Source organism: Myxocyprinus asiaticus, chromosome 45 (assembly GCF_019703515.2).
Source record: "Myxocyprinus asiaticus isolate MX2 ecotype Aquarium Trade chromosome 45, UBuf_Myxa_2, whole genome shotgun sequence".
Classification (NCBI taxonomy): Eukaryota; Metazoa; Chordata; class Actinopteri; order Cypriniformes; family Catostomidae; genus Myxocyprinus; species Myxocyprinus asiaticus.
In genome coordinates, this window is record NC_059388.1 from 20,786,026 (window position 1) to 20,812,860 (window position 26,835).

The window sequence follows — 26,835 nt, forward strand, 5'->3', positions numbered from 1 at the left end:
TCGCTTACAGCTTATAGAGATACATTAACCGCATTTGGCTTCATCTTTAAAGGGATAGTTCACCCAACAATGAAAATTCTGTCATCATTTAATAATTTTCATGTTGTTTCAAACCCATTAGCAATGCTTTTCCCAATTTGGATGCTTGAATTTGAGAATTGGGGGTTTAAAGTGCACGCATAACGTTAGCATATGTATAATCAGGTTAATCATGCCCAATTATGGTTTGGAATGAAGTTGAAAACTCTAAAAGCTGTGTTTGTGGATCCACTTATGGCCATTATGTGTGTCGGTTGCTCATAGGAGTATAAAAATTGCAAACCAGCTTTGGAAAAAGTCTTGGTTCAACAGGAAAGATCAATAGGAAGTTTTAATGGATTTTATGTGGGTAATGATAGAGGAGGTTAAGAGGCTAGGGCACGGGTTAATGGTACTATCAGGACATAGACCAAGTTAAGTGCAAAGGAAAGGTCTACCATCAGAGGTTAATTAACCTTTTTAAACCCCAAGGTGTTGGAACACACATACATATTGAATAGAAGCTGCCACAAGAAGTCTGTAGGTCACGGCAAATACATTTCACGAGTTACAATTAAAACATCATCAGACCACTCCACATCTCGATTTAGGAGCCATTTATGAGGCAAAAATTCAGAAGGCAATTTATAACTGTAAAAAGCTATCTGAACAGAGGGCAGCAGGGTTACCAGATATATAATTTGAGGCAATGGCACATGGTGTAAAGGGACAGCAAGGCCAGTGATGCAAACACAAAGGCATCTACTTTTCATTTCTACCTCTTCATTTGCACAGAAAGTTTTCAAATTAAGGATTAAGGGAAAAATGGCTACAAATGATCAGTGTCTACATTGTGAGATATTCAAAAAAAAATTATTATTTTACTCACCCAAGTCATTCATAATAGTTTTTTCGCTGATGTTGTTTTGGGGACATATGCTATTAGGCAAATTATTTACTAAAAAATAAACTTTTAAACTTCCTTTGAAATTGCTTGATGAGCACAGTTTTCTTTCCTGTGTTGATGTATTTCCTATTGAAACATGAAGTTGGGGCATCATAAGATAGATGTCATAAGGGCTCATCCCTTAAAAAATAATAGCACTTATATATTTCGATTTGCCCCACCTTTAAATAAAAATCCAGGTTACGGTGAGGCACTTATAATGGAAGTGAATTGGGGCCAATTTTTGGAGGGTTTAAAGACAGCAATGTGAAGCTTATGATTTTTTTCATACATTAATTCTTCTGTTAAAACTTGTGTATTATTTGAACTGTAAAGTTGTTTAAAGGTGCTGTATGCGATTTTAGCCATTCTGGAACTTCCAAGAGACTGAGCTGTTGAATTAGACACGCCCCCCTTTTCAAAACTGCCCTCAAAAGTTAGCGTGGAGAAGTGTGTCTTCTCACGGTTGTCAAACACAACAGTAGCAAAAAAAGTGCCCTCAGGTGAAACTGTTATGAATTTGAATATGGCATTAAACCTGAATGAACAGCTTCAGCTACTACATCATGAGAATGCGCAAAATGATTGCATTTACATTTATGCATTTGGCAGACACTTTTATCCAATGTAACTTACAGTGCACTTATTACAGGAACAATCCCCCTGGAGACACCTGGAGTTAAGTGCCTTGCTTGACACAATTGTGGTGGTTGTGGGATCAAACCAGCAACCTTCTGCTTATAAGTTATGTGCTTTAGCACGCTATGCCACCACCACTCCATGACTGACAGGCACATCAAAGTCTTCTGATTGGCTGATCAAGGAATGTGTCCACGGCCTACGATCACCTATTTATTTGCTGTTTACACAGTCTAGTGCATTCACAGAGACCGGTGAGATACACTATATTGTCAAAAGTATTCGCTCATCTGCCTTTAGACGCATATGAACTTAAGTGACATCCCATTCTTAATCCATAGGGTTTAATATGACGTCGGCCCACCCTTTGCAGCTATAACAGCTTCAACTCTTCTGGGAAGGCTTTCCACAAGGTTTAGGAGTGTGTTTATGGGAATTTTTGACCATTCTTCCAGAAGCGCATTTGTGAGGTCAGACACTGATGTTGGACGAGAAGGCCTGGCTCGCAGTCTTCGCTCTAATTCATCCCAAAGGTGCTCTATCGGGTTGAGGTCAGGACTCTGTGCAGGCCAGTCAAGTTCTTCCACACCAAACTCGCTCATCCATGTCTTTATGGACCTTGCTTTGTGCACTGGTGCGCAGTCATGTTGGAACAGGAAGGGGCCATCCCCAAACTGTTCCTACAAAGTTGGGAGCATGGAATTGTCCAAAATCTATTGGTATGCTGAAGCATTCAGAGTTCCTTTCACTGGAACTAAGGGGCCAAGCCCAGCTCCTGAAAAACAACCCCACACCATAATCCCCCCTCCACCAAACTTCACAGTTGGCACAATGCAGTCAGACAAGTACCGTTCTCCTGGAAACTGCCAAACCCAGACTCGTCCATCCGATTGCCAGATGGAGAAGCGTGATTCATCACTCCAGAGAACGCGTCTCCACTGCTCTAGAGTCCAGTGGCGGTGTGCTTTACACCACTGCATCCAATGCTTTGCATTGCACTTGGTGATGTATGGCTTGGATGCAGCTGCTCGGCCATGGAAACCCATTCCATGAAGCTCTTTACGCACTGTTCTTGAGCTAATCTGAAGGCCACATGAACTTTGGAGGTCTGTAGGGATTGCAGAAAGTTGGCGACCTCTGCCCACTATGCGCCTTAGCATCCGCTGACCCCACTCTGTCATTTTACGTGGCCTACCACTTCATGGCTGAGTTGCTGTCATTCCCAATCGCTTCCACTTTGTTATATTACCACTGACAGTTGACTGTGGAATATTTAGTAGCGAGGAAATTTCACGACTGGACTTGTTGCACAGGTGGCATCCTATCACAGTACCACGCTGGAATTCACTGAGCTCCTGAGAGCAGCCTATTCTTTCACAAATGTTTGTAGAAGCAGTCTGCATGCCTAGGTGCTTCATTTTATACACCTGTGGCCATGGAAGTGATTGGAACACCTGAATTCAATTATTTGGATGGGTGAGCGAATACTTTTGGCAATATAGTGTATCTCAGGACAATTATTTCAGTGATTTCTTTCAGGGAGAAGGAACATTTTCTGCATACCATTCCATAAAAAAAATCGCTTACAGCACCTTTAAAGGTGGGCAGTGGGCGGGAACACACAGGCCAAAACAGAAACAGAAATTTTGGCCAGGAATGGAAACTTCAAAGTAGAATATACTGGCTGTAGCATTGTTATCGGAGAAGCCAGTATTTCAACTTTTCAAGCAGGTTTCCTAATTCTCTAATTACATATTATAGTCATTTTATGATTTAGTACAGTAAAAATATTACATATAGCACCTTTAACTACTTGACCTGTAAAGTTGTTTTGTAAAGTTGCTTTGCTGTTTTTAATGGTCATTTTAGGTTTTGTGTTTACGGTGTTACGTCATCATGGCAATACATTTGTAAAATTAGATATAGCTTTACACAGAAAAGGTAATTAAGAGATTTTATCATACTGAAATCATGCCAACATGAATAATGTTTATATCTTGTGGCTATACTTTTGAAACAGTGTGTATATTAACTAGTGCTGTCAGTCCATTAAAATTTTTAATCATGATAAATTGCATAATTTTTCATGATTAATCACAGATTTTGAAAGTGCTGAAATTTGACTCTAAATATACAGTACTTTTCCTGTCAAAACGCATTTATTTCCTATAATGCTATATTAACATTTTCCAAACAAAGCCTTCCAAAGTATAAAGATAGAAATGCACTAAAATAGCAAGTGGGACTTTGACTAATTGAAAGAAATAGTCCCCACATAGGTAGCATTTTTATTTCAAAATGAAATCTCTTAAACTCTCATCCTCCACAATATTAATCAGCTGGCATACGGTGGCTATCCACTTTGTTACAGCAATCGTGAAGCCACGTTCATGATTCGCACCAGGGCGTTAGCACCAGCGTTAAGCGCCACTGAACTCCACATGAAAAGCGCTAGCAGACAAAAACGTCTCATTCTGCTTTTTGGTGATAGTTAGGACTTGCCATGCTCATGTGGTAAATAAAATGCACCTTACATAGGCTGAAAAATACTTGATTTCTGCCACAAGTCCAAGTCCCTTCAGGGCTTATTTTCTACAACAAATAGTGTCAAGAGCTCCTTTCTCTCTAATTGTAACGTTTATGGATTGGTCCCCAATCACTTCCATTGTAAATTCCTCTGTTACCCAGATTTGTGCTTTTAAAATTTCTGTGGTAATCAACATTATGCCACAAATGCTGTTAATTGAGCTTATCTTGTATTGAACCCGGAATATTCCTTTAAATGTACTGTATATAGTATATCTGATAAAAATTAATTTGTGGTTTTTCAAAAGTTGCATGGTATGTATGTTTTATTTCTATATAAAAGCTGATGGTTAAACAGCTCAGATAGCACACATACATCTCTGAGATGTCTCTTTCTTTTTGCATTCCATTAACATCCATTAAACATCTTGAAAATATCAGATTTACAAACATTCTAATTCATAAACATCTCAAAGACATCTTCTGAATGTTTTTTGACAAACACAAGAAAACATCTTATAGACATATTGCAGATGAGCAAACAAAATACATCTTCCAGATGCAATCACAACACATCATCTGGCTGATGTACGTGTGCTATCAGGGAGCCCTTTATGAAACTTCTGAACTTTGGGAAAATTATCAACACATTATAGATAGAATTTGAGAACGTTTTGGTATTTTTGGTCTCAGAAATAAACTTTTTATGAAAATCCTTGGATTTAATAGCATTTTCATGATTTGAAGACACAAGATGCTGACCGAAAGTTACTGTTGGCAAGTTTTACTTACATCAAGGTTAGTAACAAGAGGTAAAACATCCCCCTGAAAACAAGTCTGAAACACTGTGAAGCACAAACTATGATAGACATCAGACTGATTCGTAGTAAATAGTATACTGAGAACCCTGCTGATGACTTCCAACATATGCGATCAAAAACTTTCTGCAATCCAGCATGTACATCCTACCATTCCCTTAGTGACTGGTACCCCTGCCAGCTCCTCCATTTTGGATTTTAGAGTTCCCTAAGGCCAGCTGTCCCAAAGGGAGACAAGGAGAAAGCAAGTTTTGTGCATCTCTTCAATCTGAGGATCCTTTGCATCTAACACGGATGGGAGGTAAGGGATGGGTGGGAGTTGGAGCGGGTGTGAAGAAATCATGAAGCTGATATTTCCCTATCCTCTTGCTCAGTATTCCCTTTTCCATCCTGTCCCAGGAGCCTGTCAATCCACACCCAAAACAAAGGCAATAAAGAAATCCCCAATGGAACCAGACCATCCTTAGAAGCTTAGCGCCAAGAAGGTACTCTCCACGCCCATGATGTAATGAACAAAACTCTTTGCTTCTTTCCTACATCGCTCTTTTTGGATATGCTCCCTTTTTTATTTTAAGGAGAAAGTTTTTCTGCATATTTACTATGAGTTTAGAGTTTAAAACTTGCTCACTCCAAACCACGCATCCACTCTCCTGCGATGAGTGCTATTCCCAAGGTGTGCTCTTTCCAAGTAATTGCCCTGTTTTTCTGAATGCACCAGATCCAGTGCCACACTGATGCTGTGCTTTAATTTGTGGGTAAATAGGCTTTCTGCTGAGTTTAAAAGCACAGCACCCGTTGAGGGAATTAGTGGTGGGGGGATTCGAGGAGGCAGGGAGGCGAATCATTAGGCGAAGGAGGCACCTTATATCTGGCTGTGCATCGAGGAAATTAAGCAGGTGAATAATACAGCAAACAAGTGTGCCGATGATAACGAAGCTGACCCCACACATCATGCACTTATCATAGTTTAGTCACTGAATGGTACTGCCAATCAACGGAAACATCCTGAGTTGTTGGTTTCAAGTAAACAGCTTAGGAGCTGCAGGCAAATCTCACCATGAATTAAGGCAGCACACAGCACCATTAAACTTGATACAGATTTGAAATCTGAACTAACCAAACTATTTAAAGCACAGCATGCGTCTTTTCAGGGTTTGGGGAACGGGATGCGAGTTTGGGAGGCATGAACATAAGCATACAAATAAAATATGCAGAAAGGTAATACTTAACATTAAATTATTGCTTTTTTATAAACACAATTTGAGAATAATAATCTCTGGGACAATTATATAGAGAAACATTTGAATGCACAAACTAATTCATATAAATTATCCTTTTCTGATGGCATTTTGTTTCATAGACAGATTTATTTATACAAATTATCTCAAAATATGACCTAAAATAAGTTATACATTAAAGATACAGGAAACAGGTCATTGCTTGTAAACTAAAGCTCTTTGACCACGTTTACATGCACATAATTATCAAATCAAGGTCCATATTCTAGTGAAGCCTGGAGTGAGTTAATAATTAACATACATATTTAGAATAAAATGAGATTAGCCTAAGAAAAAAATGTAGCAAGGTAAAGTTGAAAGTTGAAACTTAACAGATGTAAAAGTGGAATTAAATGGATATGTTAAAGCATTTCACACTGATCGCATAGTCTCTTCTGCAAAAGTAGGTTGAAAGTTTTATTGCTGAAACTGATCTGTGCTTACCGAAATCAGAGATTACATTGCAAAAATGGGCTAATTCTATTAAAATTAATGTGAGAAATTGGAACACCCAACGGTCAATGGATGTAGAAAAGAAGGTCCTGCCTTACAGGTAAAAGAGCAAATCACCTTTTAGTTACAGACTTCACCTGTCAATCAACTCAAGAACGTGCATGCACATTAGCTAGAAAAGATGGAATCTGAGGTAAAGATGCACAATTTAAATTACCATTGTTGTCAGATTTGACTGATGATTTGAAATATGCTCTTTGATCATAATCTTGAACAACCGTTTTTGAGATTTCGGTCTTTCCCAATTCAAGTAGATAGAAGCTGCACATGTATGCTGCTTGTTTACAAAGAAAAATAGCTGCCCAGCCTGCCTGAGAGCATTCCAAAGATGGCTGCCGAGTGACTTGTTAAAAAGACTTTGCCAATATTTTAATCACTGCCCCCAGTGGTCGAAGCTGGAAATGTTGTTGAATGTATGGGCATAGGTGAGCTCCTGTTTCCAGATAAAAAGTCTACACTGCGGTGTCACAGGTGAGTTGTAATTTTATTTGTAAATAATGTTATACAGTCAACAGGAATGCATAGTTTATTAACTCTACACCCTAACCCAATCCCTATCCCTAAATCTAACCATGTGGAGTAAAATTTTTGTTTCAGAGCGAAAATGCAACCTCCTAATCGCGCTCACCATAGTGAACGCGATTTCTTCCTGGCTCCCACAGGACTACAACCTGTGTTTCGAAGATGCCACAGGAACTGAATTGAAAGGAAAACACAATTGAATTGATGCAAAAATGTCTGATGGGTGTTGGCACTTGTCCGAAATTCAGCTGAATGAGGTTGATTTCATTCTACATGAACTTTTGGAAGCAACATCTCCAAATCCCATGTCATCATGTTGAACATTCTGGCCAAAATGTTCCAATACATGCTTAACATGGTTTCAAACTGTCTTAAATATGAACTAAACTAACGACTGAGAGACTTGTGGCTGTTTTTTAAAACTTCATCTTTAGAAAAGAAGTAGCAAATAGGTTGACTTTGACATTTCCAAGAGTGTATTTGCATTGTCAAGTCACATTTGTAGGTGGATAAATCCTGATAATTAAAACCGAAATATTAGGAACAGCAGAGTGCTAATAATATTTTCAAATGAAACAGGCAACACAAGCTCACCAGACCTTCTTTGTGTTTAATCACTTTGAAATAAAAGACAAAATATCTCAAGAGAATAAACCAATTATAACGAGATAAAAGAAAGCTAAAAAAATAAGGTTGCAGTGAAAAGAATTGTGCTGCCACTGTTTGTTTCCTATGACTTGCACTGCTGGAACAGCTTTGACTTAAATGGGATCCCAGAGGTCCGTGTACTGGTTAAAGACATGCAGTGACAACCTAAGCATAACTCTAAACATTCACTCTTGCCGTGTTTCTCCCACAGGTAAAACACAGCCTGGACATTTAGTGTCATGATATGAGTTTAACTTTAAATGTTTCCAGTGAAACTGTGACAGTCAGTGCTCCCAGCACAGAGCGAGCAAACTTTTATGCTCTAATTTTCATTCCCAAAAGTGGATGTCTAAAAACAAATGTATTGGTGATGGACGTTCACATATCACAAACACAACACCAACCCATTCCCTAGTGCTACCTTGTGGTGTATGTGTTCAAAACACATAGAAAAAAATTCAATAGCTGAGCCTCTCGTTCTAACGCTTGATGGTTGAATGACAGCTTTCAAGAGAGTTAGTGTCCCCCATCGTCAATTAGGAGCAAACCTCATTGACACGCATAAAACCCTGCCATCCTGTGCTTGCAGTAATTGCAGGCATGACAGTTTATCATTATCCATGAAAACTGGGTTTTATAAACGCTACACTTTTTTTCAATGGTCCTCATCGCCTGGAGAGTCGAAGTGTCTATTTGTTTCCATGTGATTATATTTTTTTCCTAGGGCCAAACAGTCATTTTACTCTAATAAGCTCGCCGTTTTCAAACAGGCCGAAACAAGTTTTGAGGGCTGGGTTGTGGGGGCCGATTGAGAACTTTAATCAAGGCAACCAAAGGTAGACAACAGGCAATTACAACAGATTGCTTTTGAAAATCGTCTGCGCTCTTTGAGTTCTTTTGCCTTGTTCACCCCTTTAGTCTTTGTTTATACTGTATGTTTTCAGCATTGATCATGACTTTATTTTGCTCTCAGCACCTAATCTATCATTTACCTTTTAAACTATTGACTATATGCACAATTTTAAGGTATGTTTATATGGTCAAATAAAACTAGGAAAAGTATAGAGTTAAAGGGATAGTTCAGCCAAGAATGAAAATTCTCTCATCATTTACTCTCCTTCATGCCATCCCAGATCTGTATGACTTTATTTCTTCTGCTGTACACAAACATAGTTTTTAAGTCTCAGCTCTGTAGGACCATACAGTGCAAGTGAATGGCTACCAAAATTTTGAAGGTCCAAAAAGCATACCCTTGACTTGCATTGGTAGGACCTACAGAGCGGAGATATTCTTCTAAACATCTTCATTTTACATTTTACAACTTTTTAAAAAAAAAAAATCCATTCACCCACAAACAAATAAATCCATAAACGGTGAAACAAAGAAACAAAACACTGTCTTCTTCATATTCAAATTGTACCCATCCACCATGAACCTGTTTTTGTCCATGTTGTGATAGGGTTTCAGCCCACTAATCATCATCATTAGTTTTTGAAACACAGTCAACATGAATAAAAGGGATGCTCCAATCAGGATTTTAATGTCCGATACCAATCTCCGATTTTCTTTTTATCTAATTGTCCGATGCTGATCATTTAACTTTCAATCAGCAGATCTGTCAAAACTGGTTATATGTGAGCTTTCTGCTCAATGTCACTGTTAACTGAATTTCCCTGGTGGTAATACAATAGTTTGCTGTCAAAAATACTGTTGGTTGGTTGAATAATTAAATTAACACAAATTATTCCACTTACTCTTTACTCTAGGCCTTAAAAACAATTAGGCTTATACAAACCATTTGTTACTGTATATAAGAGTCCTTAAGAACGAGGCTTAATGTCAAACTGAAGTTGAACTGATAACCCATTGGTGTAATTAAACTTAAAGTGAAAGTTTTTGTTAGTCACCATTTAATATAATTTTGTATTCATTATTTTATTATATTTCATTTAACAATGTAATCATCTTATTTAGTTTGTTCTTGTCTAATACTGCTGGTGATTTTGGTCATTAATCAGCCAGTGTGACATACAATATGCGGTCTAGTAAATGTTTTAAAATAAAAAATTGATCAACTACTACCACATGTTCTTTCTCATCATTATGTATATAAAATATACGTTTTAATGCTTTTCATTTGTTGTATGAAACCACATACTGATAAGTTGTGTAAAGCAGTCTTTGGTCGTCTGATATAAATGACAATCCAAAGCATATAATTTAAATGGTTTGTATTAGTGGCTATTAATGGATCACACAGGTTTATAGAATAAAGTTTTTACTATTTTTTTTTATTTTTATTATTATTATGTTTTATGCAGTGTATTGAGAAACAAAGTAGAAAGTAATTGCTTATATTTCATATTTTACAGCAGTTATGGACGACGCAGTTTTACAGTTAAACAGTTTTTAATGTGCAAAGTATTGAAAATCAAAATGAGTAAAAATTATTAACTTGTACAATTATTTTCACATAATAAAATCATTATAAAATGTTTTACTTACATATTTTCTACAGCACAATACACTTCCAACAACCAGTAGTGTATTAGTAAATGAAAAGATGGGTTAAATTTCAGTTATTTATTATTTTAAGTAGGCTATAACAGTCACTGCTACCAAAAACAATCAGTCCTCAGTTTAGTGAAAAGACAAAAACAGCTGTCGCAACCAGCACCAACATCTTTAAGTCTATGAGTGTCCTAATGTGCAATCAAAAGTCATCCACACACTCACAGTCTCACACTAGTGGCCAAACACCGGAAATATGTAAGACAAGTGAGTAAGTAGGCAAGACCAAAACCGCAAGTGGGGGTATTGGGACAGGGCCAAACAAGTGACAGGAGAATGGAGGAAAAGCGCATTTTTCTGGACTCTACAGGTGCTACTGTTAATGCTGTTTGCTCAACAATCATTTAATAAAGATGTTTAAATTATGCCCATTCTTGTACTCCACGTTATTATTATGATACCTGTGCCTGGCAGAGACTGAGATGCTGCTACCACAGATGATAATAAAAACAGCTTCAAGCAGGACGGGCCAGTTTAGTGTAAATAAAGCGCTTAGCGCACATAAGGAAACGGAACCAAACTTTGAGTACTTCTGTTACTCTAAGCATGAAATGGAGTTGTGGAGCACAGAACCACTTTAAAAACATTGTAATAATGCTCTAACTTACTATAGACTGGACAGAGCAGTGCAAATAAACTTTGAAACGAGCAGACTATTTATTCATTTAATTAAATCACTGCCCTTTGTGATTTAATAATCGCACGAGGTCATATGGCGATTTCGATTTTATTTTGATTAACTGTGCATGCCCTACTGCAGAACATTTCATTTTATGTTCCACAGGAGAAAGAAGTTCATATGGGTTTGGAACAACAAAGAAATGTATGACATACATTTTTTCATTTTTGGGTGAACTATCCCTTTAAAGGGGATAATATTTAAGTCCTTTTTTACTATAAATTCTCCTCCCTGGTCAGTCAATCTTCACTTTCACATTCTCCTTGTTTTTTTGGTGATTCACATTCTTGATTCATATGCCCACTACTGGACAGGAAGGAGAATTTATGATAAAAAATGACTTAAATGTTGATCTGTTTCTCACCCACACCTGTAATATCGCTTCTGAAGACATGGATTTAACCACTGGAGTTGTATGGGTTACTTTTATGCTGCCTTTATGTGGATTTTGGAGCTTCAAAATGTTGGCATCCATTCACTTGCATTGTATAAACCTACAGAGCTGAAATATTCTTCTAAAAATCTTCGTTTGTGTTCAGCTGAATAAAGAAAGTTATACACATCTGGGATGGCATGTGGGTGAGTAAATTATAGGAGAAATTTCATTTTGGGGTGAACTAGCCCTTTAATGTCCTATCAAACAGCAGGTGTCATTTGTAAAAAATAATCATCTTATCAGAACAGCTAAATAAGGATACTGACCTGTAAATTCCTCAAAAGGCTTCCACATAACAAGGCCCTAAACTATATTTGTTATGATCGGGCCTGTATTTGTTTTTGTCTAAGTGATGCGATATGTTTTGGAGTTGCAGCATAGTTTCCTATGACATTTCTACGCTTAGGGTTACCGCTCTGTTTTCTCCTGAATAATTCATGAACAGAAATCCAATACTATTGAATTGGAGTAAAGGGGGGGCTCAAAAAAGTTGAATTACAAAACATCGCATTCTTTCATCTCGTGAAGTTTTGCAAGGAGCAAAGGTCAATTAAGAGTCCTCTGGCAACAGCGAGTATGAATAATGCACCACAGGGCTGGAAAACCTTGGGAGAGTTGCTTTACTTGTGTAGATTATTGACGCTCCTGCCGTTTTTTTTCTCTTCTCTCCTCAGGTGAAAAAGGACTCTTTGTCTGCAGTGTCTCTGACTGTTCATGCCTCAATAGCCTGGAGGCAAAATGGGCCTAATTTGCACAGGTCTGTTTTGGGGCCAATTATTATAATACCAAATGTTCTGGAAACACAATAAAATTGAAAACAATAAAGAGTGGAACCGCCAATATTGTCATACATTTTACATTTTAATGAACCTCTCATTAAAGATGTATTTTAGAAGTTTGGCAATTCGCAACACTTTTCATTTGCACTTTTTGAAGATGTTTTTGATGTACGATTTTATGGCTTATACTAACATATACTGCATGGTTTATTATATACAATATATATACTGTATATAAATGTGTGTGTGTGTGTGTGTGTGTGTGTGTGTGTGTGTGTGTGTATGTGTGTGTGTGTCCAACAGTCTGAGAATATTGAAAATGCCTAATTTTTATTTCTTTTTTTTCCCCCGTTACATATTATATTATCAGCATAACAATTAGAGTCAAAAGTTCAATCGAAAAATGGTCAGTGACATAAATTTGCTTAGGCCTGTTAGATTAGTGACCTATAATTGTGCAGAATCTTAAATATTTCATATTCATTGTACTTGATAATGTTTCATTATTTCTTTTTTTTTTTTTCTCAAGAATTCTTAAATTTTATTTATTTACAGGTTTAAATTAGATTTTTTCCATTACAGATTTTCAATGTGGACCCAGACCTTTAAACCCCATTATAGGCCTGCATGATGTATGTGGTTTAAATATTTATATCTATTTATTCAGTACTATGTAAAAACACATTTAACATGTTCTGGTATATCTATAAGCAACACTTTAACTTAAGGTGTTATTGTTCCGTACAATGACATCTCAGGTATATTCACACAGCGCTTTGAGTTCACTGAAAAAACATACGATAACTCAAGGGCACAACCTCATCTGGCATTCGAAACAGCTTTTACCTTATACCAGGAACATTGCACACTGTAAGTGGTGTCATATTAATAATGATGATGTTGAGTGTTACAATACTATGTACACCCTGTCCTTGCTTTAAGAGACACACCGTATAAGCAGCAAACAATGTCATGCACTCTCAAGCATGATTAATTCTGTAGCAATGGCTTATTTTAATTCCAAAATTATGATTTAATATCTCAATGTCTGGTTTGTTTTTAATGCAACAGGACAGTACAATCGAGCCTGTTTGAAACATTTTACATAAAGTGGCTGGCTGCACATCATGGTGGTCAGAGGCTGACTACCCTCAGATAGCCACACATGCAACACTAGATGTCAGTATTCTCGCTGATGTCGGATTGCAACCTTTTTGTTTGAGGTTAAGGAAAGGAGAAGAGAATAAATGATTTGATGCCTGAACTTTGGGGTCCTAATGAATTTCCTTATATTAGAAGGACTGTCTATGAAGAGTTAGGGGCTATTACTTTGCCAAGTCTGATGATGGGGCATCACTTTCATCTTGCCAACACTCTTGTATAATTAGCAAAAATTTGCTGAGATGTGTTTTCTCCTCCCTTCATTTCCTAGGATGTATCATCAAGAGTATAGACTAAACTCTCTTTTCTAAACTCCTAGAGTGCAAAATATACTGTAAAACGAATGTTTCTCCTTAATTAGAAGATAAATTAAGGATTCTTTCAGTTTCAGTTTTTGCTTTGAAGCTTTTGGATTCACCTAACATGCCACAGATACTTCTGGAGGCGCGCACTATATTCTAAGTTTGAATTCACACACACACGCGCACAATAGAAAAGGAATTCGCCTAAATGTTCTCGTGCTTGCAAGAATTGTAAACAAACAAAAATTAACTCTTGTTATAAATAATCTATCCAGAAACAAGCGTTTTTTCAGGCAAGAACATGTATTTATGGTCAGTAAACGTAAGTAACAGTTCTAGGATCAGCCCTGAAATGTCTGGATGACGTTTAGTGATGTCCAATTCGCAAACGAATCATTCTTTTGAATCGGTTCATTTGAATTCATCGGTCGAAGTTAAACGTACATCGGAATCTACGTGCAAATTGCAGCCTAACGTGGGTAAAATGAGAGCAAAACAAAGGGTATAACATTATTACATTTAAAAACCAAACAATTAATAACCACACGCACAAACCACACCATTTTGCGTGATGGATGAAGAGAATCACTGAATTGGTTTGTTGAAGTGATTCCTTCTAACGAACAGTTCGAATGAACCGATTCGCTAAAATGGCTCAGACGTATCGTCGCTAGGTGACGTCACCGTCGCGGAAACCAATCATATCGTCGCATAAACCGGAACTTCTGAGAAAGTAAGAAAAAGCGCCTGCATTCAATTTGAAAATAACGAACTGCATCAGGTATGCCACATATTTTATACACATAACATCAACGTCTTTCTAGGAACAATGCAAAATGTCCAATGAATTGTTACTTCTTTTTTATTTTATTTTTTTTTAAAGACAAAACACTGTATTTTGTCTTTCTGAGGTGTGACACTATACAACTGTAGGTGTATTCTGTGTAGTTGTACAACGCATTAGTGTGAAAAAAAAATTCCAACATGTATCCAATATAAACTAAGATGTAACATCGAGACATTGTATCCATAACCGTATCGTGAGCTATTCCACGTGTTAAACGTGAGGACCTCGTTGGTGTCTGAATAATGTGAAAACCTTATTTGAAAATAGATATCGATAATCAAAAGTACGTTGTCCCTGACACATTTGAGCTTTCTGTTTTGTTAAAGTTTTACAGAAACAGCATGGTAGTCTCACTGCATGTTTAATAAGGAGTATTACTGTTTGTATTGTATTCAAGTCGAATTGTATTGTTATTCAACTCGGAAGTAAGCTAATCACAAACAAGCACTGGCAAAATAATAGTATTAATCCCAAAAAGCATTATCTCAAAGTGAATTTATCCCTAATAGAACCTATAGCTTGGATCGAACTATGCAATTTTACTTTCCTGTATAATTTATGTGAAAGTAAAGTATAATTATGTGGGGTTTAGCTGTAAAATGTAAGTAAAGCATTATTATTTTGTGTTAAAGGAATAGTTCACCCAAAAATGAAAATTCTCCTATAATTTACTCATCCTCATGTCATCCCAGATGTGTATGGCTTTCTTTATTCAGCTGAACACAAACGAAGATTTTTAGAAGAATATTTCAGCTCTGTAGGTCTATAAAATGCAAGTGAATGGGTGCCAATATTTTGAAGCTCCAAAATCCACATAATGGCAGCATAAAAGTAATCCGTACAACTCCAGTGGTTAAATCCATGTCTTACATTTATGCATTTGGCAGACACTTTTATCCAAAGCGACTTAGTGCTCTTATTACAGGGACAATCTCCCTGGAGCAACCTGGAGTTAAGTGCCTTGCTCAAGGACACAATGGTGGTGGCTGTGGGGATTGAACCAATAACCTTCTGCTTACCAGTTCAGTGCTTTAGTCCACTACATCACCACCACTTCAGAAGCGATACGATAGGCAGGGCTCCAGGCTAACATTTGAGAGTGGTAGCACCGGTGCCACCAAGTTCTACAGATGGTCGCACCAGCACCTGAGTTGGTCGCACCGTGGGGTGGCGTGTATATCTATAAAATGAAAAATATATGGACAAAAACTAATATTATTAAGTACATATAAGTACATTTCCAATAAGTATGCACATTTTGTCCCACTGAAATGCCCACATTAAACTAAAGCATTGATTTTTAAATTTTGTAAACGTTTATTATAAAAGTAATTTGTCAAATGTTAACACCTTTTTTTATGTTGGGATAAATGTAAAAACTTTGACAGTGGGAATGAGTTCTTACTGATTAAAATACAGTCATCTGAAGACAAACAAAGACTTTTTTTAAATTAGTTTAATCACTGACACATTAGGGGTTTTCATGGAGGTTTTAAACAAATAATCAATGCTGAATCCGCAAACCAGCCCGCACGTCTTGCAGCGCTATTTATGGGTGCGTTCCATTCGGAAGTGATCATCCTTATGCCCTATTCCCTTTGAAGACTTTACCGTCCACTGTGAGAGTTTTGAAAGGCTAAAAGGTCTAGGGCTCAAAAATTAGGGTAATTCAGAACTCCCTTTTTAAGTCATTTTTATTGGAAATTCTGTTTGAAGCTATCTTACAGCATGACTATCATGATTATTCTCCCTTGAATGTGCCCTTCGGAGGGTGGGTTATGCCATTTGGAATGCATTCTATGATGATCTGCGCTGCTGAAAGCTCGAGACTGGTCCACGTGTAATCACATGAGCTCTGTGCTGATCTGTCCATTGAGTCGCGGTGACTGGTCCAGGTAGAGCTGTTTCGTTTAGCTTCTGGAACATTTGCCATTTGATATTTCTCATACGTAACAAAAAAAAACCACAGCACATAATCAGAGTTGGCCAACTTTGTAGTTGCGCCAGTGCGACCTCTTGCAAAGTTTAATCGCACTGTTAGGATAAATGGTTGCAAAATGCGGCCATTTAGTCGCAGTCATGAGCCTGATATGTGTGGGTGAGAAACAGATCAATATTTAATCCTTTTTTACCTGCCCAGTAGGTGGTGATATGCAGGAAGAATGCGAATCGCCAAAAACAAAAGAATAAAAATGTGAAAGGGGATATTTATAGTAAAAAAGAACTAAAATATTGATCTGTTTCTTACCCACACCTACAGTTGAAGTCAGAAGTTTACATACACTTTATTTTTTTTAATTTAAATTTTTTTTATTCTCATTTCTCCCAATTTGGAATGCCCAATTCCCACTACTTAGTAGGTGCTCCTGGTGGCGCGGTTACTCTCCTCAATCCGGGTGGCGGAGGACAAGTCTCAGTTGCCTCCGCTTCTGAGACAGTCAATCCGCGCATCTTATCACGTAGCTCGTTGTGCATGACACCGCGGAGTCTCTGCATGTGGATGCTTATGCTACTCTCCGCGATCCATGCACAACTTACCATGTGCCCCATTGAGAGCGAGAACCACTAATCGCGACCACGAGGAGGTTACCCCACGTGACTCTACCCTCCCTAGCCACCGGGCCAATTTGTTTGCTTAGGAGACCTGGCTGGAGTCACTCAGCACACCCTGAATTCTAACTCACGACTCCAGGAGTGGTAGTTCAGCGTCAATACTCGTTGAGCTACCCAGGCCCCTAAAACTCTTTTAACCACTCCACAGATTTAATATTAGCAAACTGTAATTTTGGCAAGTCATTTAGGACATCAATGACTAATTTTTCCAACAATTGTTTACAGACAGATTGTTTCACTTTTAATTGACTATATCACAATTCCAGTGGGTCAGAAGTTTACATTCACTAAGTTAACTGTGCCTTTAAGCTGCTTGGAAAATTCCAGAAAATGATGTCAAGCCTTTAGGCAATTAGCTTCTGATTGGCTAATTGGAGTCAATTGGAGGTGTACCTGTGGATGTATTTTAATGCTCACCTTCAAACTCAGTGCCTCTTTTCTTGACATTATGGGAAAATCAAAAGAAATCAGCCAAGATTTCCTGGCCATTATGACCATCGTTATGTTTGGAGGAAAAAGGGTGAGGCTTGCAAGCTGAAGAACACCATCCCAGCCGTGAAGAATGTGGGTGGCAGCATCATATTGGGGGGTTCTTTGCTGCAGGAGAGACTGATGCACTTCACAAAATAGATGGCATCATGAGGAAGGAAAAGTATGTGGATATATTGAAGCAACATCTCAAGACATCAGCCATGAAGTTAAAGCTTGATTGCAAATGGGTCTTCCAAATGGACAATAACCCCAAGCATACCTCCAAAATTGTGGCAAAATGGCTTAAGGACAACAAAGTCAAGGTATTGGAGTGGCCATCACAAAGCCCTGACCTCAATCCGAAGAAAATTTGTGGGCAGAACTGAAAAGGCGTGTGCAAGCAAGGAGGCGTACAAACCTGACTCAGTTATACCAGTTCTGTCTGGAGGAATGGGCCAAAATTCCAGCAACTTATTGTGAGAAGCTTGAGGAAGGCTCCCCAAAACATTTGGCCCAGGTTAAACAATTTAAAGGCAATGCTACCAAATACTAACAAAGTGTTTGTAAACTTCTGACCCACTGGGAATGTGATGAAATAAATAATTCTCTATTATTATTCTGACATTTCACATTCTTAAAATAAAGTAGTGATCCTAACTGACATAAGACAGGGAAAGTTTTCTACGATTAAATGTCAGGACTTGTGAAAAACATTTAAATGTATTTGGCTAAGGTGTATGATAACTTCTGACATCAGCTGTGTCATATCGCTTCCGAAGATATGGATATAACCTCTGGTGTTATGTGGATTACTTTTATGCTCCATTTATGTGCTATTTGGACAGTCAAAGTTTTGACTAGCATTCACTTGCGTTGTATGGATCTACAGAGATATTTTTCTAAAAAATCTTTGTTTGAGTTCAGCAGAAGAAAGTAAATCTTGCACATCTGGGATGGCTTGACTATGTAATGATGAGAGAATTTTCATTTTTGGGTGAACTGTCCCTTCAAACTGTTACCCTCTGACAGAAAAAAAAAAGTCAAGACAACAGAAAGAGGCAATTTGGAAGGTACATTATGCTCCAGATCCAAATGGCTGTGGATCTGGCTCAGTTTCTTCTGCATCTTGCTCCTCCCTCTAAGCATTCACTAGACTAATCTAAAGCTTTCCATAACCATCACAGTAATAGCAATGAGTGGGATAGTTTGGACGTGGTTCAGCTCCACCCCTCATCCATAGACTCAGGAGGGATGCATATCTGTAGACCTGCCAATGGTGATGAGGTCGCACTGTTTTATTTACAGGCGTTACCTAACACTTCTATAATAAGAGGCATGAAGAGCTTAGGTGTGTTCGAAAAAGGGTTTATTGCAGCATGTTTATTAAAATGCCCTTTTTTGTGAGGTTTTTACCTTCAGGGATCAGAAAATCTGTCTAATTTTGCATATTTGTGCATAGTTGGTATATTGTATGGTTTTAGAATCTTATTCTCAACAAAAGAAAGTGGTCTTGTTTAATGTAAGCTCTGAGTTATGCAAACAAACCCTGCCGGTTGCTTCATATTTAGTCTTTTTAACTAAGTACTCCTGACCCTATTCCTCCTCGGCTGGCTTTTAATTGGCTTCACTGGGCCTAAAATGTTGCAATATTTCTCGAAATTGACTGCTTATTTGAGTGTCGAGAGTGATGCAATTTACAGTAAGTTGGTGGTAAAAAGGGTCCTTGGCATCACACACAACACTTAGCACAGGCTGCAAGGGGTACGAATAAATTAAGGGGATGCATATCACTTTTGTAACATTTTTAAGGAGATTTTGTACAAACAGGGGATCTGGCATTACAAAGGCAGATGTGATGGGATTTTTCTATTGTACTTTTGCCATCAGTCAAATCGCAAATATGGTGCATAGATAAGGGATACTTTACTGGTAGCCTTCTCATGCACACCAGGTAGTGCGCCCTCTACATCTTTGGGATTGATCAAGCTGGCTTGTTTACAGTGTGTTAGAGAAAGGCTGACGCCAGCCTCCCTGGGGAAGGAACAAGGGTTAATTGCTGTTAAAGTGTTGGTCTCGTCCCACTCTCTGGCCCTGATGCTCCATTAGAGTTGACACTAATGAGGCAGTGCAGAGAGGACACCCTGGAGTCGGGGGACAACACCACAGACTGGGGGGAGGGAGTCATGATGGAGAGACTTTATTTTGCAGAGAGGTAGAGAGAGCACATACAAAGTCATAGATCAAGACTGTGTTGTTTAGAATATGTGTAGGCTTGTTTTTTCGTTATTGGTGTCCACACATTGTTCATTTCAGATTCAGAGGGGACATAATCGCTGGTTGTCCCTCAGACTTGGTCTAATATAGCCAATGGTGTTTGCTTAGTTATGTTGCTGTATTAATTGTAATCTACAAATGGAAAAAGTGATTTCAAGGAATAGCCTAGTGCAGCCATAAATTATTTTTATTTTTTATTTTTATTTACGCACCCTGTGGTTGTTCCAAACTCTTTTGTTATATTTTGTGGAATGTTTATGCTGATCTTTTTCATACAATGAAATCATTTAGCGAGCAAACTCCAAAAAGGACAAAAATGTGCAATAAAATACCATAAAAGTAATCCATGTGACTTGCTCTTATTCACTGTAAAGCTTCGCCACTCAAATTTCATTTGTACTTTATGGGTGAACTTTTTCTTTAAATGTTAAGTGTTTAATTTGTGCGCCACTAGTGGCACCAAACGGAATTGCAAAAATAATTCACGTTCTTTCATACGGGTTATATTGGTAATCAAGTCATTATTCACTGAAAAGATTTGCCTCAAATTTCATTCGCACTTTTTGGGTGACCTACTGTATTCCTTTATGTTATGTGTTTAATTTGTGCACCACTAGTAGCGCCAAATGGAATTGCAAAGATAATGAGTGTTTTTTTCAAACGGGATACATTGGTAATCCATGTCATTATTCACTGAAAAGATTCTCCTCTCAAATTTCATTTGCACTTTGGGTGAACAAAACAACTAATCTGCAATTTGCCACCCATCTTTTTATTTAAAAAAATTACATTTAAAATAACATGTTATGTCATAATTTCTTACCTTTGCTAATTTCCTTGGCTCTTTATTTTTATGACTATTTTTCTCAGATTTTTCTGTAGAATCTGTAGTGGCAGATTAGGACTTCGCAAGTTTCAGGAAAGTTTAAACCTCATTGTGACCAAAGTGCTGTTATCATTTGGGTGGCTTCACACTGTACACTTGTGGCATCAATCAAAGGAGTTGCTGACACATTGTTTAAAGATTTTAATCTGAAATTGTGTCCGACAGTGTTTGAATTTGTCAGACATTAGGACATTTTAATGATCAAAAAGCAGTAATTAGTGGCTAACGGAAACCCTGAAATGTACATCTGTTTGTTTGTGTGACTGCGACAGCTGAAAGGACAACTATAAACAAGGAGGAAATATAGACAGTATTTTGAATTTGTTGTGGGGAATCACAGAAGTTTTTGTTAAGTATAATTTCTAGGAGTCGCGTGACGCCATGCGAGCATCGGACGTGTGAACAGCTCTGCACACTTTGCTAGCTTTAACACTTTTAATGGCATAAACCGATGAGATTTTATACACTCTGTTCCTTAACTGTTCTAGGAGGACAATATGTCAAAAATTAAAAATCCTAGCCTGGGAGTCAATTTAGTCAGAGAGGTGCGGGAAATGCGGCGAGAGATGCTGAATATGTCGGCAGTGGTGATGAAGGTCGTTGCTGAGATACGTCGATCGATCACTGCCATGGAGGTGAAGTTCTCTGATGTGGTTCCAAGAGTGGGGGATGTCGAGAAACGGATTGATTATCTGGAGTCATTGAGAAGGAATTATCTGCTAATCCGCTAGCGACCAAGGCGATTTTGGAGTGTGTCTGGGAGAAGTCGGAGGATATGGAGAACCGTAGCCGGCAGAATAACGTCTGTTTCGTCGGAATTCCTGAGGGCAAAGGACAGGATATGGTGAAATTCCTAGATGGGCTCCTTCCGAATCTGCTCGACATAGCACGCCATAAGCTGGAAATCGAGCGAGCTCGCAGGGTTCCTGCTTGGCGATTCGTGGAGGGAGGCAGGACCCGATCAATTCTGGCCAAATTTCTGAGATCATCCGATAAAGATCTTGTGTTACGTGAGGCGAGGAGTAAAGGAAGGCTTTCTTGGAAATATCACAGCATTTTCTCGTTCCCAGACTTTGCGAATTCGATGAGAGAAATGTGATCGATTCAAGGAATGCAAGAAACTTTTACACCAATGGAAGGTCGCTTTTGCCCTGATATTCCTGGCCAAATTGAGAATAGATGCTAAGGAGGGCCATAAAACATTCACATGCCCACAGCAAGCAATGTCTCACTTTGCAGCCGAGTGGACCGGCACACTGAACATTCACTTGACTCTGAGGAAACTGAGCACTTTATTTTTTTTTTTTCTTTGCTGGTTCCGCCTAGCGGCTGGAGTTTATTTTGTAGAGTAAAACACCTTCAGGACAGTTTTATGGATGAACCTACATGCTCTTTGTACTTATTCCTCCTGTTGGCTGGAGTTTTTGTGGAGCATTTCTTGCAAAGACAATGGAGTGATTAAGTAATTTGCCTTCACTCGTTGCAACCGAGTGGACCGGCTCACTGAACATTTGCTTGACTTTGAAGAATCTTTGCACTTTTTTTGTGCTGGTTCCACCTAGAGGCTGGAGCATATTTTGTAGAGTAACACACCTTCAGGACAGTTTTATGGATGAATCTACACGCTCTTTGTGTTTATTCCGCCTGTTGGCTGGAGTTTGTTTTATAGATTATCTTTTGCTGTGCAATTCTATCTCACAAAATTTGTATAGAAACACCGGACTTGAGCAATCTGACGGCAAAGTTGTTGTGGGGAATCTCGTAGGCGTGCATGGACTGTTTGAGTTTGGAGGGATGGACGACAGTTGGAGCTGTTGTGTGCGGGGTTAATGCACACATTTTTCTTTTTTCTGTTTATCTTGTTCTGGGGAAGTTTTGATGGTCGCACCAATGTTGGAAAGTGGTCTTTATAATCTTGTTTTTGACACTCGATTTATTTTTTTCTTATGTCAATGTCAAATGTTAAAATGAGTGGATTGTCTCTCTCCATGTGGAATGTGAACGGGTTGGGGCACCCCATAAAAAGAAGGAAGGTTATTTCTGTTCTTAAGTGTAAGAAATATGATATAGTGTTTCTTCAAGAAATGCACCTTTCTCCGCAGGAAGCTGAAAAATTTGGAAAGATATGGGGTGGGCAGTGGAATTATTACGCTGATAAGTAAACATCTACAATTCAAATGTCTCAAACAGAGTAAAGATAAATTAAGAAAAGTCATTGTTTTAGATGAAATTCAGGGACAAAGTCTTATTCTGGCTAATATTTATGCACCTAACGTTGATGATCAGGGCTTTTTTTATAGATCTTGAAGAGATGTTGCAAGCCACTGGAACACCTTATGATATAATATTGGGAGGAGACTTCAATCTTTTGATGGACTCAGTCCTTGATCATAGTGAAGCAAAAGTGTGCAAGCTCCCTAGAGCAACATTGACGCTTCACAGGATGTGTAAAAATCTTGGTCTTACGGATATTTGGAGACTTTTGAAACCATCTGGTAGGGACTAACCATTTTTTTTCATCAGTTCATAAGATTTACTCTAGAATATATATTTTTTGATATCTAAGTCCCTCATTTCATCTGTTGTTGATTGCTCAACTGGAAACATTTTAGTCTCAGATCATGCCCTGGTGTGTTTAGTGGTGTTGCCACATACGGAGAAAAAAAAATCTTTTAGTTGTCGCTTTAAAGCATCCCTTTTGCAAAGTCCTGAATTCCAACAAATGCTAAAGACTGAAATCAGTGTCTATATGGTGACCAACTGGTCCTCAGTATCCTCTGTGGGCGTGGCTTGGGAGGCACTTAAGGCGGTTCTTAGGGGTCGGATCATACAGCATGCCTCATTCACCAAAAAATCCAAAGCACAAGATCTTGTGGAATTGGAAGGGAATATTAAAAGTGCCAAGGCAGAGCTGAAGCACCAAATGTCGTCTAATGGCCTCAGGGAATTGACCCGATTGAAACACAGATATAATTCTATTTTGTCACGGTGGAGTTTTGGCTATTCAGGGCAAGATAGTCATACTTTGAGTCGGGGGACAAAGCAGGGAAGCTTTTGGCTAGATATATAAAGCAGAGAGAGTCTTTTCTACCATTCCCTCAGTGAAATCTGCTGGTGTTGAATTATGTACCTCAGCCATTGATATTAATAATGCTTTAAAACAATTCTATCTTGATCTCTACTTCCATGTCTTCATCTACTGATGAGGATACTAGAAACTTTGTGAAACCATTAGAACTTCCTTAACTGACGACTGAGCAAAGGAATTCTCTTGATTCTGAGATGACCTTGGAGGAGCTTGGTGAGGTAATTAAGGCCTTGCCTACAAGCCAGATGGCTTTGCTGCTGAGTTTTTTAGATCTTATGTTACAGAACTGACTTCACATTTGCTAGAAGTTTAAACGGAATCATTAAAGAATGGAAAGCTTCCGCCAACCATGACGCAAGCCAGGATCAGTCTGATTCTTAAAAAGGACAAAGATCCAAGTGAGTGTAAGAGTTTCCATCCAATTTCCCTGATCCAGCTAGACGTTAAAACGTTTTGGCCAACCGATTAAGTAAAGTTATGACATCTCTTATACATATAGGTCAGGTGGGGTTTATTCTGGCCATAGCTCTTCTGATAACATTAGGCGTTTCATCAATATCATGTGGTCAGTGGGAATGATCAGACTCCGGTCACTGCCATCTCACTTGACGATGAAAAGGCATTTGATATGGTAGAATGGGATTATCTTTTTAAGATTTTGGAAATGTACTGGTTCGGGAATTCTTTTATTGGGTGGATTAAGTTACTTTATAGACACCCGGTAGCAGCGGTTCAAGCGAATTGATTAATTTCAGATTATTTTACTCTGGATAGGGGCACCAGGCAGGGTTTCCCTCTTTCCCCCTGTTGTTCTGTCTTACTCTGGAACCATTAGCAACCGCGATAAGAAAGGAGGATGATTTTCTAGGGGTGGTGGTGGGAGGCGTGGGGCATAAGCTTTTGCTTTACGCAGATGATATTTTATTATTTGTCTCTGACCCTACTAGATCTATGCCTTGCCTCCACAGAATTATTAATTCATTTTCTAAATTCTCAGGATACAGAGTGAATTGGTCTAAATCCAAAGCTTTGGTTCTGACAGCGTACTGCCCAGTAACGGCTTTTCAGCTGGGCGCCTTCCAGTGGCCCAAACAGGGCATTAAGTATTTGGGTATTTTATTCCCAGCAAATTTGTGTGATTTAGTTTGTTCATTATGACCCTTTAATAAAAAGGTTTTCGAGCGATGTGGGTAGATGGGCTTCATTACATTTATCTATGACTGGGAAGGTTAATGTTATTAAAATGAATTGTATTCCAAAATTCAACTACCTGCTACAGTCTCTCCCTATAGATGTCCCCCTCTCATATTTCAAGCAATTTGATAGCATAGCGAAGTCCTTCATTTGGAATGGTAAACATCCCAGATTACATTTCAGTAAGTTACAGGTGGGCTAGGCCTACCCAAGATTTTGTTTTATTATTATGCATTCGTCTCAGACATTTGGCTCATTGGTCACTTTCACCTGAGAGAGCCCCTCCCTGGTTTTGTATTGAACAGGAAGTTCTTGCTCCTATATCGCCATTGCAAAGCCTTTCTATCAAACTAATCAGAGAAGTTAAGTTACACCCCGTTATCTATCACATTTGCACTCGGTTTGGACAAAAGTAGAGCCCGACCGATATGGGATTTGAGACCAATACCAATTTTAGAGAGGAAAAATTACCGATTACCGATATGGTGGCCGATATATTTAATTTTTGAGCTGGAATGAAAACAGACCTTTTCTGTGTGGATTTTACATCGATTTTGCACCGATATGACTATGCAAAGGTACTCAGAAGGCTGCTTTCTTAAATATTTTTATCAAAGAATATTTGACATTTATTATTATACATTGTCAACAAATTCTAGAAATGAACACTGAGAAAACAAAGAATAAATAAAAATACAATAAATAGCTTAAACATCAGTACTGTATGTTCAGTGTCAGTCAGTTGCTGACCATTTAAATAATGAATAAATAAAAATAAAACAAATAGCTAAATAAACATCAGTACTGTTTAGTATCAGTCAAATGCTGAGCATTTAAATAAAGAATAAATAAAAATAAAATAAATAGCTAAATAAACAGTACTGTTTAATATCATTCAAATGCTGACTATATTAATACTGCCGAGTCGAGATAAACAGCGGCAGTGGTGTTACACTGTATTCTGCTATACAAGTTCAGGGGAAACTTTCTATGGTGGAAAACCAGACTTTTAAATATTACATTTTATAAATGCAACGACTGGAATTATTCAGTTGAAGGGGGTACCAAACTGTGAATCCTGAACAAAACAGTTTGGTGAATAGATGTTTATTCATTAGCTTCCACTCAGCTGACAACAATGAAAGTAGCTATAGTTTGTCAGTGCATTCAGTAATGTAGCAGATTGAAAGGTAAACATCAGAGCATCTTTTTGCAGCTCAGCAGACAACGGTGCGGTGGTGGATTGTGTCTGTTGAGTGTTGATTTCACGCTTCGCTGTTAACTAGTTGGTGAGAGACAATGCTGGAAAGTAAATAAAGTCCATCTTTTACTCTCCGTGGCAACGAGCTGACAGCTAACTAGCTTAACATGTAGCTACTTTCATACCTTGTCAGCGTGTAAACATGTATTCACCAAACTGTTTTGTTCAGGATTCACAGTTTGGTACCCCCTTCAACCGAACAATTCCAGTCGTTGCATTTATAAAATGTAATATTTAAAAGTCTGGTTTTCCAGATATTAAAATAGGATACGTAATAAAAGTAGATTTAATAAATAGTATATTTGCCCTGTGTAAATAATAATATATAGGAACTGTATCTAAAATGAATGAGGGGTGATAAATACT

The 26,835-nt window shown here is 38.1% G+C and overlaps 1 protein-coding gene across 1 annotated transcript in view; it reads left to right on the forward strand.

The window, feature by feature from the left end:
- Nucleotides 1-14,546: 14,546 nt before the first annotated feature.
- LOC127434974 (rho guanine nucleotide exchange factor 39-like) overlaps nucleotides 14,547-26,835 on the forward strand; it is a 68,111-nt gene continuing 55,822 nt past the window's right edge. Inside the window, exon 1 of the mRNA XM_051688047.1 lies at nucleotides 14,547-14,616. The gene's annotated coding sequence lies outside the window, so the exon portion shown is untranslated. The remainder of the gene's footprint in view (nucleotides 14,617-26,835) is intronic.